The sequence below is a fragment of the Bos indicus x Bos taurus genome, chromosome 15 (assembly GCF_003369695.1).
Source record: "Bos indicus x Bos taurus breed Angus x Brahman F1 hybrid chromosome 15, Bos_hybrid_MaternalHap_v2.0, whole genome shotgun sequence".
Lineage (NCBI taxonomy): Eukaryota > Metazoa > Chordata > Mammalia > Artiodactyla > Bovidae > Bos > Bos indicus x Bos taurus.
In genome coordinates this window covers 13,403,292-13,415,840 of record NC_040090.1, presented here as the reverse complement: position 1 = coordinate 13,415,840, position 12,549 = coordinate 13,403,292, and the positions used below count along the sequence as shown (strand labels likewise).

The 12,549-nt window shown below is 41.1% G+C and overlaps 1 protein-coding gene across 7 annotated transcripts in view; it reads right to left on the bottom strand.

Annotated features, from left to right (window-relative positions):
- The window catches only part of LRRC4C (leucine rich repeat containing 4C), a 1,428,975-nt gene that overhangs the window by 185,845 nt on the left and 1,230,581 nt on the right, over positions 1-12,549 (bottom strand). The window contains exon 1 of one of the 7 annotated variants that reach the window (XM_027562632.1): positions 2,356-4,312. The exons of 4 other annotated variants lie outside the window; for them this stretch is intronic. The gene's annotated coding sequence lies outside the window, so the exon portion shown is untranslated. Of the gene's footprint in view, positions 1-2,355; positions 4,313-12,549 lie in introns of those variants that run through there. 2 more of the 7 variants (XM_027562633.1, XM_027562630.1) reach the window with 2 other exon arrangements.

The following is a 12,549-nucleotide window of genomic DNA, read 5'->3' as shown; positions in this document are numbered from 1 at the left end:
TCTCTATCCCCCGTCCCCTTCCCCCTCTTTCTCAGTAAAGTTTGCATGTGGGTGTAAATGTGGAGAGGGGGTGAAAATGTGAAGGGGAGGGATGCACGTTGAATCAGAGGAGCAATGAAGAAATTTTGAAGTCAATAAAGAAGGAGAGAAAAAAAGAAAGAAGGCAGGGAGGGAGGAAAGAAAGAAAGATAAAATGACAGACAGAAAGGAAGAAAGAAAGAAAGGAAGATAGAAAAATCCCCTTTCCTGATTGGCTGATTGCATGGCTGGGTTTCCCATGTGAATCCCAGAGCTGAGCTACGCAGCAAAAATCCTCAGAGTACACTTTTTGCTTGTCCTTTTTTCTTTTTTATCAGTGGTGCTAAGTTGCAACTGAGTAGGAACTTGACAAAACTGGTGTCAATCTATGACCACCACTGATGACTTAACAGTGGTCACATAAAAACAAAATAAACATGAAAAAATATCTGCAAAGAATAAGATATGCAGAAGCCTACAGGGATCTCAGGGGGGTGGGGGGACAAACACAGTCCTGTAAGATTATTTTCATGGGTCAGTAAATGTAGTGCCTGAGCTGTGTCCCAATTGGAAACATGTGCCCAGAAAAATAAATTAGAGAAGTGCTCAGCTGTAGGCTAGTTTAGTTAGGGGTAATGAAAAGGATAAGAATAGATGATGTGAGTGAAAGAACAGACTCAGAGGCTTTTAGCAGGGAGTTTCTGGTTTCCATTATCATTCTCTAATATAAATCTAACTCCACAGTTGTTTAATGACTCTCCAGGGACCACCACTCACTGGAATAAATGTGCCCAACACCAAAAAGGACCCAGAAGACTGCTGCCTTTCATCTCTTTTAGGATATGCCAGCAACATGGATCATTTTTTTTTATCTTTTAAATAGTATTAAGGGGAGGGTTATCTGAGTTCTTCTATTAACTAAAAAAAAAAAAAGACTTAAGAAAAGATATGAACACTAGAGATGGACTACCTTTGAGGTCTGGAATGTCAGGAGTTTACTGCAAGCTCTCAGGATAAGTACCTTCCTTGACCCTTCTAGATAAACATGGTAGCTTTGGGGAGAGAAGTCATTCCTTCCAAGTATGACTGGTTCCTGTCCAGTTTGGATCCTAAACTGACTTTCATCAGCTCTTGTGGGAGTCACCTGTTTCCTATGATCTGGCCATTCACCAAAGAGTTATGGCTTTTCCAGGCCTCAGTTTCCTTTTTTATTGGCATGAAATCTCTGAGGAGTCTTCTGGTTCTAAAGTTATGTGAGTCTATGATTCCAATAGAAGGCCCTGGAGAGAAATACCAGAAGACTGACAGGCAGAGTTCTGTTATAAAATAAAACTAAAGAAAAGCCAGCTCTCTGACCCTGGCAGCGATGGGGGACGGAAGAGATGAAAAGGGAGATCTTTCAGACCCTCAGGCTCTCTAAGCCTTTTCAACCTTTTTAAAAAATTTCCTTCAGTGGCCTCTTTCCCCCAAGACAAAGCTGGCAGAGGAGAAGCAGTGATGCTCAACCCTCAGACCTTTATCTAAGTTGCCACAGGACACTAGATTTCTGCCTCTTTCTTAAAAAGAGCCCTTACCTGATCATGTTGGGAAGGTTTCTGGCAAAACTGAAGGCAACTAACTGTCCCCAGGCACCTTCATGGACAGCCTCTCTGTTACTCACAGAAGTGGTTAGAAGGGGGTGGGGTTGAAGGGGGTGATCCTCTCATTCCTAGCACTGGGGAGCATCTAGGTACCTTCCAGCTTGTGTGTGCAAGAGAGATGTGCAGCCAGCCAGCCGCTGCTCTCCATCACTTCCTCCCCCATCCTACCCCCCCTCCCTCCACCCACCCACCCACCACCGGACAGAAGCCATCCTTCATCTGCTGGGTTTATTATCATATTTTTGTGTTAATACATTCTGTTGATCTGCGATGTCAGGTTGGATAATGAAATTTAAATTGGGTCCCTTCGATTTCCAATGGCTAAACATCTGTGAATCTAACTCTGGAGCTGCCAGGCAACTTAAACGCATTCTTGAGTGTCAATCACACAGCACAAGGCACCCCACACTGCAGCGGCTTTCCTGGGGAAAAATTTTTTTTTTCCTGATGAACATTTGCAAAGGCGTTTGCCTGGGTTGCAGACAACCTGCATCATTGTAGCAAACCAGCTTATCAGTGATCGCAGCCCAGCAGCCCAATGGAGCAATCGTGTGGGCCACCTTCTCCCTATTTTCTGGCCTCCCACAGCCAGGTCTTTAGAAATCACACTCAGGGGGTGAAGGGATAAAGGAATCAGGGATGCTAAATTCATGGCCATTTTCTTCACCAATACATAAGAAAAAAAAGGTTCACTCACTGTATTTCAGACTGATCACAGCAACATCCAGATGGATATCCAGGTGGTTAAGAACAAGCGGAAAAACGCATGATCTTGACACCAAAAAGAAAAAAAAAAGGCGGGGGTGGGGGGAGAAACGAGGTTGATGAAGAAAAATCCAACTGCAATTATCCGTCAATTTTAGTCAACATAGGCACAAATCCAACTGTCCTCTGCTGGCTTCTCTCCCCCAATCAATGCCTCATTCTGCCGCGGTCAACTTTTCTTCTCCGAAATTTCTTTGCAGATGTATTATTAATTCCCTCTCCTCTTGTGGGAAATTCAAAAAGAAAACACCACCATATCAAGTCTTTACTTTCCTAAAAAAGCCCCAAACTTTTCATTCCAAAAATATCTCCTTGGCTTACTTTCTCCTTTATAGAAAAAAAAAAAAAAAGCACATACTTTTGTTTGTGAATCCACGGTTCTCCATTTCCAATCATCCTTTTGGGGAGGGGGGATCGCTGTTTTTATGGTTAATTATTTATGTCAGAATACATCAACCCCCGCGGGTCTGACACTGGTTTATTTCATTTTTCAATGCTCCCTGTGTGCACATATACACATGTGTGTTAAGATCCAGGTCTCACAAGAAAAAGCTTCATTCTTCCTTCTCTCTTGCACAATCAGTTTATCCACTGCGTTCGGTTCCAAGAGATAGCTGCGTCCCGCATCCTTCATTTTTGCAACGCACCCAACCGCCACCGCCACCAAAAAAAAAAAGTCTCGTTTTACATCGCCGATTCCTCTCCCCAACCCCCACCTCGAAGAAGAATTTGGGGCTCAACTCCCCCCACTCGCCACCCTTCCGGCCGGCCCCTTCTCCAAAGATCTGATTAGATTTCTCATCACAACCCAGTGCGCAATTGGATTTTTGATTTCAGCCACCCGGCCAGCCACCTTCCCCTCTCCCTCCAAACTCTCTGTTATATCCTGTCTCCTTCCCTCCACCGCCTCTGCAATTTCATAATCTCACGTTAAATGGAGTGCGGGGGGCGGGGGCGGGGGTAGGGGCGGAGGTAGTGGAGGAAAATTTCAAGGCTCCGTCAGCTGTCAAGAAGAAACCCATTCCTTCCCCCAGCTACTTCGTTTTCTTCTTCTTTTTTTAAAAGCTCAGGGTGGCTTGCGCTTCCTCTGTCCCCGCCCCCACCCCCGGCACCCGGTCCAGATTCTCCAGGTGTAGCAGAACTCCACGGTCAGGGCTGGGATCACGGGGGAGACGCGTGACGCTGTCCCTCGCCGGTGGCCCCTGCCAGCCACCGGGTCCCCTTCTCATCCATCAGCGGGCTGCGAATCCAGGGGCGCCGCGACGAAAGAAGTTCAGATTGGGCTTTTATTTCAAATAAGGAGGGCGAAGCGAGGGGCTCCACGGGGGTGTGAGGCAAGTGAAAAAAATAATAAGGAAAGAGGATAGAAAATGGAACGAAGGCGGTTAAAAAAAAAAAAAATCCTTAGTCGCTGGCTCCTCTCATCCTTCTCGAATGAAACTGCAGCTCTGATCTCATTTCCAGCTGCGTCGGGTACATTTTGGAGCCACAAGTTGGTCCCTCTTCTCGCAGACCTTCCCGACGCCGGCTAGTCCTCCGCCAAGAGATGCGTTACCGGGAGCGCAGCTGCTCCGCGCGGTCCTTAGCGCCATCGCCCCGGCTCGCGGCTCCCAGCGCGGCATAAACCCCAGTCCCCTTCCATCCACTTCGGCTGGAACTCTCTGCCTCCCCCGCCCGATCCTCTCTCCCCTCTTTTCCCTCCGATATTAAATGCGCTCCCAGGGCGGGCGGCAGCTCCTTTCTCTAAGCCAATGCCACGTCCCGAAGGTTTGCGTCCCCGCTCCCCAAATCTCCTTTCGGACTGCGGTCCCCTTCCCTCTGCCCCTCTTTCTTTCCCTTTTTCCTTTCCCTTTCTCTGCTTGTGATCAGTAAAATACAATTACCCAATTACCTCCCATCATCTTAGCACTGATTGGTCAATTGCATTAACACTTGAAGTCGGGGACGAGGGGATTGGAGCCTCTGCGGTGTGGCACCGCTGCCACCTGGAGGGCAGAGCCGGAACAGCCGTGTTTCAGAGCCACCCCCGCGCTTGGAGGTTAGTAATCAGCAGAGAAACTCAGGGGTGGTGGTGTGGGAGAAGTTATCTTTTTTTTTGTTTTTTTTTTCCTCTCAAAGCCTGGCTGTTTTCATCCTGAAAGCCAGGAGTTGGAGCTACAGAGGGGAAGACATAAAAATCAAATCACCATTAGCATCCTGAAATATCAATTACACAATGCTATTGCTTTCATTGAAAGCTGAACACGAGCTTCTTCCCTCCCTAGGTAAGGAGGCTGCTCACAAGGTAAGGATTAACACAGTACTGTTACCTAGGATGTACTAGTCGGAATCTAGGAGGAGCTGAAAAGCGGCCAGGGAGGGAGCGTGTGGTCCTGCAGGATAAAACACCAAGAGGAAACACGGTAAAGGCGAGACAGGAGCCTTCAGCCTATGCAGTGTTGCAGTAAATTGGCCTCTTCAGTTTGCACAAGACATCCAGGACAGTTTGACAACTCAATTCCAACATCCCTCTCTCCTGGTTATGGGCTTTTCCATCAACTTATTTTAGGGGGAGGGGCAGGTGGCATATTTCAACTTCACTGCATCTTAGAAAGATGGAAGGGCCCACATAATAATATGATTAATAACATATTTATGTGGATTTCTTTCTCCACTATACAATTGTCAGAGGCTTTTTCTGTAAGCTATAGTTATATTTTATGCCATTCACATATGTGACCTTGAGATTTGAAATAGATAAAATGAATGATAATTCAGACAATAAAGCATTATATTCATTGGGAGAGGAAGGGAAATAACTATTTCTTTGTTTCAGGTTGCATCATCAATGATTTCTGTTCTGGTTTACTTTTGAAAAGTCAGAATATGTACTTGGCTTGAAAACAGTTTTAACAGGCAGTAGACCACTGACTTAGCAGCAGCCGCAGCAGCAGACCACTCTATTCCCATGGACCGAGGAGCCTGGTGGGCTGCAGTCCACGGGGTCACTAAGAGTCGACGTGACTGAGCGACTTCACTTTCACTTTTCACTTCCATCCATCTGAGAAGGAAATGGCAAACCACTCCAGTGTTCTTGCCTGGAGAATCCCAGGGATGGGGGAGCCTGGTGGGCTGCCCTCTATGGGGTCACACAGAGTCGGACATGACTGAAGCGACTTAACAGCAGCAGCAGCAGACCATTCTATTAAAGCACATTATATACTTAACATTTGAGTCTTTATGTTACAAATCATAATGAGTAGGGACATTCAACAGAAAGGGAGAAAAATTTTACTAAGGAAACATTAAAGGCATATCGAAATTCACACCAAATGTTACACATTTTTTCCTATTCCCTTTATAGTACATGGGTATTTCCTCCTTTGAGGTCTTCCCAAGTGGCTCAGTGGTTAAGACTTCACCTGCCAATGTAAGAGACACAGGTTCCATCCCTAGGTCGGAAGATCCTCTGGAGGAGGAAATAACAACCCATTCCAGTATTCTTGTCTGTAAAATCCCATGGACAGAGGAGCCAGGAGAGCTACAGTCCATGGGGTCGCAAAATAATCAGACACGACTTAGTGACTAAACAATATTTCCTCATTTAGAGTTAAAAAAGAACTACATCTGTATATTTCTTTGGGTACTAAGCACATATTCTAAAATGTATTACTGATGTCAGCACCTGCAAGAAAAAAAAAGCCTTTCTTTACACATGGATTGTAATTTACTTAATTTCTCTGTTTTTGGATAACTTTGATATAGTTATGAATTGCATAAAAGGTGAATTTGTTCAGGGGTAACAGCATTGCTTCTATTTTTAAAAGACAACTGTATTGACTGATTCAAAACTCTAGTGGGCAGTTGACTGTAAGTTTAATCTGTTTTTTGAAGCTCTTATCCTTATATGCCAATTACAGTTTACCAACTAATAAACCATTAAAAAGTGCTTTCACTAGCTGCTCTAGATAGCTTCAAAGGAATCTACCTTCTGGTTCTGAACTAAGCTAGAAGCCATTTGAAATGAAAATTTTCCTTTTAGGGATTTTGACAGCAAGGGAAAGGCCAATGATTTGTTTTTCAAAGATGATTATCAGCTACCTACCAGATATATTTAAAGCCTTTCAGAATGAATTAATCTATCCAACAAAGCAGTGGTGAAGGATCAGTGTTAGTTAACCAACAAGCAAAAGGAAGATCTTCCCTTTTCTATTTACCTTCCCATTCAGCAGCTACAATTTCTTTTCCTACTTCAGTTGCTCCTTCACACCATATGACCTTGAATTAGTCATTTGGCTTTCATTTTTTGATTCAAACTCAACACAGTGTTTTGGGGTCATCCCTATGGCATGGTTTTCTTTTGCTGACTTCTCATATACTTCAATCACTCACCTTATTTAAAACTCAAAACAACCCCTTGAGAGATTTGTAAAGATGAGGAAAGTGATGAAAAAGCTACATATTTGGTAAATATGTGTTTTCAAGACATAGGCAAGTCTTGAACTCACATCTACTCAATTCCAGTTCTTCCAATTTTGCTACAGTTTCTAGATTTCAGGGACATATCTAAGACAGTCATAGGTGTGCACACTAACAGCACTGAATCCCAGAGATGCATTTGTAACTCCATGGGGGAAATTGACACATTTGTCTCAGAATGATCTTACTCAAAGAGAATTGAAATAAGTAGTCCACATGCTAACTGTCATACAAATGCACACACAAACTAAATTAACTAATGACATAAATACAGATATTTATTAAGTAGCAGTAGCCAGATACTGTCATTGATGACAGCATATGTGTTTAAGTAAAATTCTTCATGAAAGTTCTTTTACAGGAAATAATTGCCCAAAGAGTAACGGATTGATCATGTTGTCACACTTCCAGTTAGTTCGTTTAGTTATCAAAAGCATGGGCAGGACAGATGCCATTAAAATGTGATGAAATTAAAGGAAGAGGAGCACCATGCTTAACTGGGCATGTTTGTTCTATGAACTTTGAGAAGTCTAGGTTAATTCTTTCCTAATTTGTAGGCATTTGGTTGGGGAAATAAAATTATGTTATTTCACTATGTGCCAATGACTGTACCTGATATCATCTTTAGCAAACAGCAGAGGACAGCATCTTGTAATTGAAAATACAAAATAGCAAAGAGAATGAACTTGCTAACTTTGCTTTCCAAATAGAGAAAACAAATGCATTTATTAATGTATTTATTAATTTGATTTAACAGACTGTACGCTACCCTACTCAAGCACAACACATGAGATTTGAGCCTTCATGTTAACACATTCTGGCAATAGATACTCTCTTTTCACTTCCAGTACGATTAAAAGGGACCAGAATGTCCTGTGGGATAGTAGTATCAAGCTTGTCTCTGTCGTCAGGTAAAATGAATGGCATGTGAATTAACTTCATTAGACCAGCTTCTTCTGAGAACTACTTTAATGATCAAATGCCATATTTAGTGGGAACTTACTGTATGTATTAGGTTATACAATATTCCAAGAACATTGTAGTACACAATTAGAAGATATCATAATCATCGTCTATTCCTTGTTCCTTGAAATATACTGAAGATACCAAAATCCAAGTAGATTTGTGAATTTACGGTTTTTCAAGTATCTCCTCTACTACCCCTCCACTGAATCTGTACCCTCTATAGTCTTACTTCACTGTGCCTTCATGATTTTAAATTTTTAAATAAAAAACCAGCCACTTAATGGTTGCGTATGAGTATAAAACACAGTTCTAAGTGTGTTACAGATGTCAGTGCAGGCAATCCTCCCAACGACTTTATGAAGTAGGTACAATTACCATCCCCTTTTATAAAGAAAATGGAATTGAGGTTAAGTAAGGTTCACCTAGGAAGTGACAGAAGAAAGGTGTCCAACTAAGGTTATTTTGATTCAGAGATCATTAATAGTTCCTATTACTACTTATTGCAATAGATGCAAATCATTTGCTCATCTATTTTCCCACTAAACCATGGTTGATTTCATGAGAGCGCTTTCTTGTGTTTCTTATACTGTACACCTAGTTGAATAGATGAATATCTAAGATTAAGACATGGCTTCTCAGGTGGCTCAGTGGTAAACAATCCACCTGCCAATGCAGAAGATGCAAGAGACATGGGTTCAATCCCTGGGTTGGGAAGATCCCCTAGAGTAGGAAATATCAACCCACTCCAGTATTCTTGCCTGGAGAATCCCATGGACAGAGGAGCCTGGTGGGTTACAGTAGCTCTTCTGTTCATGCTGCTGTAAAGAGTTGTACACATCTAAGTGACTGAGCATGCACGCATGCAAGATTGACATTAGGAAAGGGCTACATTTTTTGTCTCTTACTGACTATTCTTCTTACTGCAGTTCACAGAGTGTTAGTAATAGGAGATGTTTAGTGCAATTGTTAAATAGAAAAACTTAGAAAACATGCCACCAAATGAAGTCATTTAAACATAGAATTATAACTTCTTTAACACTTAGCTATTGCTGCATAATAAACCATTCCAAAATTGGTAGCTGAAAACAGTAATTATTTATTATTTCTCATGATTCAGTAGATCAGACAGGGGATTGGTTAAATGGTTCTTCTGATCTTGACTAGGTTCACTGAGAGCTGATCTAGAATAGTCTCAGCTAAAGTGGTCGGGATAACTCAACTTCCTTCATCAACGTAACCCAAGCAAATTTCTTGGCCAAAGCAAAAGTTCAAGAGAACAAACAGAATTTACTTTCTCAAGTTTCTGTATGAATCAAATCTACCCAATTCCCACTGGCTAAAGCAAATTACTTGGTGGAACCCATCATTAAGGAATTGAGCAGATCACGCCGCCTACAACGGGAGGCCTCTGTAGAATTACATGACAAATGAGTCAAGAATCAGAGTGATCATCACAATGTCTGTTCTTTACAAATAACACATTTCCCTAATGATTACTGGGCTTTGCAGGAAAGAAAATTCCCTGCATTTAGCCAGTCACTTACTTATTGCAGCAGATGAGTATTAACCTCCCATTATGTGCCAGGTACTATGGAAATTATCACTGCCTTCCTGGACTGCCTTCACATTCCTCATCACATCTGTTGATGCTAATTCAGGAATGACTCATTCATCTGCCCAGTTCTCTCATTGTATTATGTTACTAAGACCATTCTCAAGTTCCTCAGCTGACTTTTGCACTCGTCTTTCTTCTTATCCATACCATCCCCTCTCTAGTACCTGTTAGTTTCCGAAAAAGAGACTGGTGAGAAAGTTTAAAAGAAACAGTAAAGAAAACATATGTATAATAACAAAAAAATACCAAAATACAAGGAAAACCATTTGCAATGCAGAGAACAAAGGATCCATATTCTCAGTCATAAATAGTTCTTAGGAATAGCTTTTAGAAATAAAGGAGAAAACCACAAGTAACCTTCCAGATAAGTGGGGAAAATACACTACTAATCCATTTGCAGAAGTACTGGAATTGAAGACTTATTGGTACCTGCATTATTTAGCACACTGCCTAGCCCTGTGGCATCCAAATACATTTTGATCAGTTGGATGAATAACTGTTTACTTGGTTTGGGGAGGAAAGTAGGTAGATAGTAAGTATGGTAATTATAAGCAATGGTGGTATAATAATATCTGGTCAAAATTTTACCAGAAAGAAGTGCAAAGGGACAGCAGAGGTGGCAGTAACCACCTCATTATGGGGGCAGTCACAGAGGACTTCACATAGAAAGAAACTAAAGGTGTTCAAAGCTTCACGAATGTTAGACTACAATCAATGGATGCAGACTCGCAGCCAGAGGACAGAGAATGAAGTTTATTCTAAGGAAAACATAATTTGTGGCCCAAAGATTGGTAGGGCTAAAGCTTAGCTAAATGATATGCTTAGTTACAGGAGGTGTGGTCAACTAGATGAAATGTAGAGATCAAGAGAGTCTAGATTTGGAAGGTAGTTGTAACATGCTTTTTCTAGAAGTGTACCAAGCACAAAGGACATCTGGGAAGGAAGAGCATGAGTGAAGGGGGGTCATCCTGAGGGAGACTGTGTCCTTTCTCAGACCACCCTAGGCAGCATGACACATTCTAGGACTTTTAACGTAGCAAGAAGAAAGCAGAAAGGAACAATGCACAACAATTTGGAAACCAATTCTACATCAGCTTCGACCCAATTACATTTTAGAAATTCTTTTTCTTAAAATTTTATATTAGGATATAATTGATTTACAATGTTGTATTAGTTTCAGAGGTACAGCAAATGATTCAGTTATACACATGCATGTATCTATTATTTTTCAGAATCTTTTCCCATATTTGTTGCTACAGAACATTGAGTAGAGTTCCCTGTGCTATATCTTAGGTCCTTGTGGATTATCTATTAATATCTATTTTGTATTTAATAGTGTGTATACGTTAATCCCAAACTCCTAATTTATTTCCCCAACTTTTCCCCTTTGGTAACCATGTTTATTTTCTAAGTCTCTGAGTCTGCTTCTGTTTTGTAAATAAGTTTATTTGTTTCAGTTACACACATATATATATATATATATATATATATATATATATATTCCACATATAGGTGATATCACATGGTATTTGTCTTTCTCTGTCTGATTACTTCGCTTAGTATGGTAAATTCTAGATCCATCCATGTTGCTGCAAATGGCATTATCTCTTTAAACGGTGCCCCAAGCTCTTGAAGAACACAATCTCCTTTATCAAATGTTTCTAAGAAAGTTGGTATTTGTGCAGAGAATCTGCACGGCGGCATCTTGGTACTGTCTAAATTAGGAGTCTTTGCGCTGAGAAGAAAATTGCTTGTAAAGGTATCTTTAAAACTCCACCAGGAATTAGTAGATGGTGTGAATCCAGTTGTGTAATTTGGGAAGACAGCTGCATTTGATCTCGCTAAATCAGCACTTGATACTAAACAACTCCTAAAGTATGTCACTTTATTTCTGCATTAGCCATGCAGTGCAAATTCAAGAAATGATAGCCTTGTTTCCTCCACCATACTACTATTGTGTTTTCAGGAAATGAAGTGCCTAGACTTCAAAATTCAGTTCTCTGCCCATTGAAGATACATGAGTACATCTGTGATTCTAGGCCTCCAGCTGATTTAGTAGTACATGATTCAAAGAATGCTCAACCATCTGCATTTTTAAATGTCCAGGTTTCTAAAATTCACAGCATTTTTGAGGGAAGTAAATGACTGTCTGGGAAATATTGCAGACTTTAAAAAAAAAAAATGTACTGTATTTACACAAAAATTGGAAACACCTTTATCACTGGAATGAAATAATTCTCCAAACACTATAAATAAGCATATGTAAGAGATATATATCTCTTTCATAATATATAGAAGATATACTGCTCAGAGTGACTTTGAAAATGAGGAAGGATCTTTACATTCATTAACATTATGTGAGTTTCACAGGAAATGAGCTATAAAATAAATATCCCTGTCGCAGGTGAAGATTTTGGGATGTGCATGGACTTGTGGTCCTTTGAACAGAGTGAACACTGGGGGACTGTGAAAGGACTGAGTGTTTGACTTCTACTTAAATCTAGCTGACAATCTTTCTGAAAAGAATGTTTTTCTGCTTTATTGACTATACCAAAGCCTTTGACTGGGTGGATCACAATAAACTGTGGAAAATTCTGAAAGAGATGGGAATACCAGACCACCTGATCTGCCTCTTGAGAAATAGGTCAGGAAGCAACAGTTAGAACTGGACATGGAACAACAGACTGGTTCCAAATAGGAAAAGGAGTATATCAAGGCTGTATATTGTAACCCTGTTTATTTAACTTATATGCAGAGTACATCATGAGAAATGCTGGACTGGAAGAAACACAAGCTGGAATCAAGATTGCCGGGAGAAATATCAATAACCTCAGATATGCAGATGACACCACCCTTATGGCAGAAAGCGAAGAGGAACTAAAAAGCCTCTTGATGAAAGTGAAAGTGGAGAGTGAAAAAGTTGGTGTCAAGCTCAACATTCAGAAAACGAAGATCATGGCATCCGGTCCCATCACTTCATGAGAAATAGATGGGGAAACAGTAGAAACAGTCTCAGACTTTATTTTTTTGGGCTCCAAAATCACTGCAGATGGTGACTGCAGCCATGAAATTAAAAGACGCTTACTC